The sequence below is a fragment of the Triticum aestivum genome, chromosome 2B (genome assembly GCF_018294505.1).
Source record: "Triticum aestivum cultivar Chinese Spring chromosome 2B, IWGSC CS RefSeq v2.1, whole genome shotgun sequence".
NCBI lineage: Eukaryota > Viridiplantae > Streptophyta > Magnoliopsida > Poales > Poaceae > Triticum > Triticum aestivum.
In genome coordinates, this window is record NC_057798.1 from 405,239,083 (window position 1) to 405,245,682 (window position 6,600).

The window sequence follows — 6,600 nt, forward strand, 5'->3', positions numbered from 1 at the left end:
AACATGCTCAAACACACATGGCAAGATTGCAAATGATAACAGTTCAGACTTTGCAGAAAATAACATCAGGTTGTAATGTTTAGAGCTATCAAACAACATGTTACAGGAACTTATCATGGCAAACAAAGGCATGGCATGAATCTACTAAATGCATAGATCAAATGTCCCTTACTGGCCATAAGCCAAAAAGGATCAGAAGATATGATGGCACCCATGTAAACATAGCAAGTTATATTACAGATTTAAACATGGCAGGAACAACAATAAGTAGGCATGTTGGTGAGCTTGTACCACTCACCACAGAGCATTACATGGCATAGCAAGGCAACCAACAGTAAGAAGACATGATTATGAAGCTAAGCATGGCAATATCAAGTTCATAGCATGCAAGGATCAACTACAACAACCTTGGCAAAATTGAATAACATGTAAACAATCTGCCAGGAAACATTTTGAAGCAAAAGTAGAGCACAAAAATGACATGCTAGACTACTTCATAATTTCAACCAGGGGCATGAATGGATAGATCCTAACCATATGTTCAAAACACCCTTACTGAAGTACCTCAAAATAAGCAAGGATCTATCTGTAGCATCATGTTTACATGACATCAAAATAACAGCAGCACAGGGACTAAAATTAGCAACATCACGATGCCTAGTTTGCATGCTTGTGCTAGTCACCACATTGATCACAAAAATACATGGTAAGCACCTCTGTAAAGAAGACATGGCATAGATCAAAACACATGTAGACATCAACCTCATAGGATGCACACATAAATCATGGCAAAAATGACAAAGAGCATGTTCTGCTAACAGACAGCAGACAACATCATGAAGCACTCTTCCAACGATGATTCAGGCATCAAGATGAGCTCAAATGAATATGATGCAATGGAATGAAATGATATACTCGTCGAGATGAACAATTTGCCATATTACACGCACGAAACGGAGCTATGGATGCAGAGATATGATGCGATGAACATGGCATGATAATATCAAAAATTACTTCGGGGACTTAGTGAAATCGGGGTCAACCTATTTGCACGGATATCGAGGCGGCCGGAGAACTCGCCGGAGTTGATGCGGACGGTGGCCGGAGCTGCGGGAGAGGTCGGGGAGGCCCGGGGGAGGCGGATCCGGGGCCGGGGAGACCTCCTCCGGTCGGATCCGGGCGCGGGCGGCGAGGAGGCGGCCGGATCGGCGCGGACGGCGGGGTTGAAGCGCGGCGGCGGGGAGGAGCTGCTCCGGCGACGGGTGGAGGGCGCGGGCGGAGCCGGGGGAGGACGGCGGCGGCGGTGCCGCGGGCAGGGCGGCGGCCGGCGAGGACCGGGATGGGGCGGCGGGATAGAGCAGGGCGGAGCGGCGGAGGCGCTCGACGGCGAGGGGCGGCGGCTCCGGCGGCGCTCGGGAGGATCCACACGGAGGGGCGCGCGGGGCGGACGGGGGCCGCGCGGGCCTGGGCGGGCCGCGCCTGGGCCCGGCGGGGCTGGCAGCGGCGCGGGAGGAGAGAGAAGGCCGGCGCGCCACTTGGCGGCACGAGATTGGGCGCGGGGGCGGCGACGATGACATGGCAACGTGGGATTGGACGAAGCGACGTGGAGGCTGTACATGTCCGGCGGTGCTGGACATGTCCGGCGCACGAGGGGAGCGGGGCTAGGGTTTGGACTACGGAATTCAGGGGAGGGGGACTAATATATAGGTAGAGGGAGCTAGGAGAGTCCAGAAGAGGCACGGTTTTCGCTCACACGATCGTGATCAAACGACCGAGAGCATGGAGGGGAGTTTGTTGGGTTTTGGGCCAGTTTGGAGGGGTGTTGGGCTGCAAAGAGAAAGGGGCTTTTACGGTTACCCGGATAACTGTTGGAGTATCAAACGAACTCCAAATGGCACGAAACTTGACAGGCGGTCTACCGGTGCTATACCAAGGCCGCTTGGAAAACCTCGGGCCATTCTGAGAAAGTTTAACACCCACTCACAACGAGAGACAAAAGGGGAACGCCGGAGGACATAGGAGTGCCGGATTGCAAAACGGACAACGGGGAAAATGCTCGGATGCATGAGACGAACACATATGCAAAATGAGATGCACATGATGACATGATAAAATGCAACACGCAAGCAAATGACATGGCAACAACGGCAAATAACTGGCAGACACCTGGCGCATCGAATCCGGGGCGTTACACATACCTACCTATATGTGTTATTTCCATGTCGTTCTAAGCAAATTTGTATGTGCCATCTCTAATTTTCAAAATGAATTTCTTTTTTGTGTGCCCATACTGCTCATGAAGCGGCAGGGGGTGTCCAATATTTTCCATGCTAGATGTGTTATTCTTGAAATGAGTGTTTATTCACTTGTCATTGCATAAGAGTGCGGCGGTAATAGGGATACCGAGTCCCGAAATAAAAAAGAAATTTACTTTATGTTGTCAAATAATAAATTCATGGAAAGTGTTGGTATGGAAGGCACCCGTGGATACGGCAGGCCATGGATTGTGAAAAAGTGTTAAAATAAGAAATTTATAAAGTGATTCATGATAGTTCCTTGGATGAAAAGCATGATTGCAATGATGTTATTATAAATTCTATTAATGCCAATTGTGCTAATAATATGCAAAACCCCAAGCTTGGGGATGCTAATATTGCTATGTCCACTACTTATTGCAATTATCATGATTGGGGAGATAATGATTCTTATGATCTTGAAAATTTATTTAATTCTCATGATGAATATGTTTGTAATAATATTGAAAGTGGGTTTGGAAGAGTGTCAACTCTAGGGAAAAAGAATCCCACATATTTGGAGAGTGTTCAATCTTATGATTTTTTTAATAAAAGTGAGTTTGGAGAGGTCATGACTTTATTTGATGATAATCCCACTATTTTGGAAGAGTGTCAACTTTGCATAAATGTGAATCATGAAGAGAAAATTTTATATGATAGCTATATTGTTGAATTTGATTATGATCCTACATGTAATTATTATGAGAGAGGAAAATATTGTTGTAGAAATTTTCATGTTACTAATTTACCTCTCGTTATGTGGAGATTGTCAATGTTTTATTCCTCTCCTTTGCATATGCTAGATATTTCTTGTCTTCATAATTGTTTGCTTATAAAATTCCTATGCATAGGAAGTATGTTAGACTTAAATTTGTTTTTCACATGCTACATGATGCTCTCTTCGTGTTTCAGTTACTATCTTTCATGTGAGCATCATTGAAATGTGAACCCTATCTTAATGGCTATAAAGAAAGAGCTTGTTGGGAGGCAACCCAATGAATAAAAATATTTGCTTTTTTATTTATGTTCTTGAGTGTTTGCACAATTATGCTACTGTTGTGATTGTGTTTTTTATGTTTTAGTTAGTGTTTGTGCCAAGTAAAGCTTTGGGATCATGTTTGGTGATAGTTGATTTGATCTTGTTGAATAAAATAAACTTTTGTGCCCAGTGGCAGAATTGTTAAAAATCACAAAAGCATGATAAAATTCTGAATTTTGTACACAAGATTCATATACAAATTTCGTACGTTGTCCTAATGTTTCAGAATTTTTGGAGTTATAGAAGTATACGAAGTTTCCAGATTACTATAGACTGTTCTGTTTTGACACATATTGTTTTTGTTCCATTGTGTACTTATTTTGATGAATCTATGGATTGTATTGGGGGTATAAGACATGGTGAAGTTGGAATACAGTAGATATAATGCAATAATAAAATATGAATGGTTTTGCAACAGTACTTATAGTAGTGATTTGCTTTATTATACTAACGGATCTCACGAAGGTTTTGTTAAGTTTTGTGTGATTGAAGTTTTCAAGTTTTGGGTGAGATCACGATGGATGAAGGAAGGAGTGAAAAGAGCCTAATCTTGGGGATGCCCATGGCACCCAAAGATATTATTCAAGGAGAACCAAGCAACTAAGCTTGGGGATGCCTTTTTGGGGCATCCCCTCTTTCTTCTAACGACCATCGGTATTTTACTTGGAGCTATATTTTTATTCGTCACATATCATGAGTTTTGCTTGGAGCATCTTGTATTATATGAGTCTTTGCTTGTTTTGATTTTTAGTTTGTCATAAATATCCTTGCTGGACACACCTATTTGAGAGAGCCAAAATTATGCTATGACTTGTTAGAATTGCTCTTTATACTTCACTTAAATTTTTTGAGCTATGGAATTGCTCTAGTGCTTCACTTATATCTTTCTGAGCACGGTGTGTTTTAATATTTTTGAAGAAATTCTCTCATGCTTCACTTAGATTTATTTTAGTAGTAAATTTTTGAAGAAATTCTCTCATGTTTCACATATATTATTTTGAGAGACAAAAAAAATTATGCTCATGTTCTTCACTTAAATTTAGTTGAGCTTGTCAAAAGCAATTGCAATATATGAAACTAGTCCCAAAATGATAGATATTCAAGAGGGATATAATAAAAACTTTTATGAAGATCATTGGACAAAATAAACTTGATTCTTCGTAATAGTTTTGAGATATGATGATAATGATATGTGAGTCATGTTGGTCAGTAATTATGCTTTAGTAAGAATATTGGTGTTAAGGTTTGTGATTCCCTATGCAAGCACGAAATTCAATCGTTATGCAATGAAATTACATCCTACTTGTGGTGCGTTATTTGGTGTTAGTTATGCTTAATGATCGTTTATGTTATTTTTCGTTTCTTGGTTGGTTGCTTCCCAATCTATTTGCTAGCCTCCACTTGTACTATGTAGAAATACTACTTGTGCATCCAAAATCTTTAAACCTAGTTTTGCCATATGAGTCCACCATACCTACCTATATGCGGTATTTCTGTACCATTCTAAGCAAATTTGTGCCATCTCTAATTTTCAAAATGAATTTCCTTTTTGTGTTCCCGTACTGCTCATGAAGCGGCAGCGGGTGGCCAATATTTTCCATGCTAGATGTGTTATTCTCAAGATGAGTGTTTATTCACTTGTCATTGCACGAGAGTGCGGCGGTAATAGGGATGCCCAGTCCCGAAATGAAAAACAAATTTACTTTATGTTGTAAAATAATAAATTCATGGAAAGTGTTGGTATGGAAGGCATTCGTGGATACGGCTAGCCATGGATTGTGGAAGAATGGTGGAAAAGGAATAAACTTTATTTTCTGTTTGGGAACCGCCTATGATATATCTAGCATGGAAAGTGTTGGGAATTACTAGGTTGTTTTCATTGACGGTAAAAGTATGCCTCTCAAAAAAAATATCTCTTAGTTTAAGCTTTGAGCTCTGGCACCTCTACAAATCCCTACTTCCCTCTGCGAAGGGCCTATCTATTTACTTTATGCATTTTTTATTTTTATTCGAGTCTCCATCTTCTCTTATAAAGCACCAACTAAGTGGCACTATGATCATACTTGAGCATTGGATGTACCTAATATGCGAGTGTGTTTCATGAATGGATCAATGATTGAGCATGATGGACTAGGGATAACTTTCTTTAGTGCTGATATTTTGAAAGACATGATTGCTTGTGGATATGCTTGAGTATTGAAATCTTCATGTCAAAACTAGACTATTGCTTTGAGCCATATAAAAGTCCAAATGTCCATGCTACAAAAGAAAAGAATATGTGATGAACATGTTAGGTAGCATTCCACATCAAAAATTTCGTTTTTATCATTTACCTACTCGAGGACAAGCAGGAATTAAGCTTGGGGATGCTCATACGTGTCCAATGTATCTATAATTTTTGCTTGTTCCATGTTGTTGTATTCTCAATCTTGGATGTTTTGAACCAGTTTATAGCATATTTATATCATTTTTGGGGACTAACATATTTAGATAGTGCCAGTTGCTATTTTTTTCTTGTTTTTTACTTCACATAATATCAGTACCAAACGGAGTCCAAACGCAACTAAACTTTTTCGAGAATTTTTTTGGACCAGAAGACACCACATGGGCCAAAGAAGTACCAGAGGGAGGCCCGAGGTGGGTCCAACCCACCAGGGCACGGCCAGGGGGGTTGTGCCCCCCTCGGTGACCTACCGCACCGCCTCTTCACCCTATAAATCCCCAAATATTCCAGAAACCCTAGGGGAGTCAACGAAACACAATTCAAGCCGCCGCAAGTTCCAGAACCATGAGATCCAATGTAGACACCATCACGGAGGGGTTCATCATCCTCATTGGTGCCTCTCCGATTGTGCGTGAGTAGTTCATCATAGACCTATGGGTCCGTACGCAGTAGCTAGATGGCTTCCTCTCTCTCTCTCTCTTTTGATTCTCAATACAATGGTCTCTTGGAGATCAGTTTGATGTAACTCTTTTGTTTTGCGTTGTGTTTGTTGGGATCCGATGAACTTTGAGTTTATGATCAGATCTATATCCATGAATATTATCTGAGTCTTATTTTGATCTCTTATATGCATGATTACTTATAGCCTCGTATTTCTTATTTGAATCTTTGGTTTAGTTAGGCCAACTAGATCGATTTTTCTTGCCATGGGAAAGGTGCTTTGTGATGGGTTCTATCGTGTGATGTTCTTTCCCACTGACAGAAGGGGCATCAAGACACGCATGTATCGTTGCTATTAAGGATAACAAGATGGGGGCTATTCC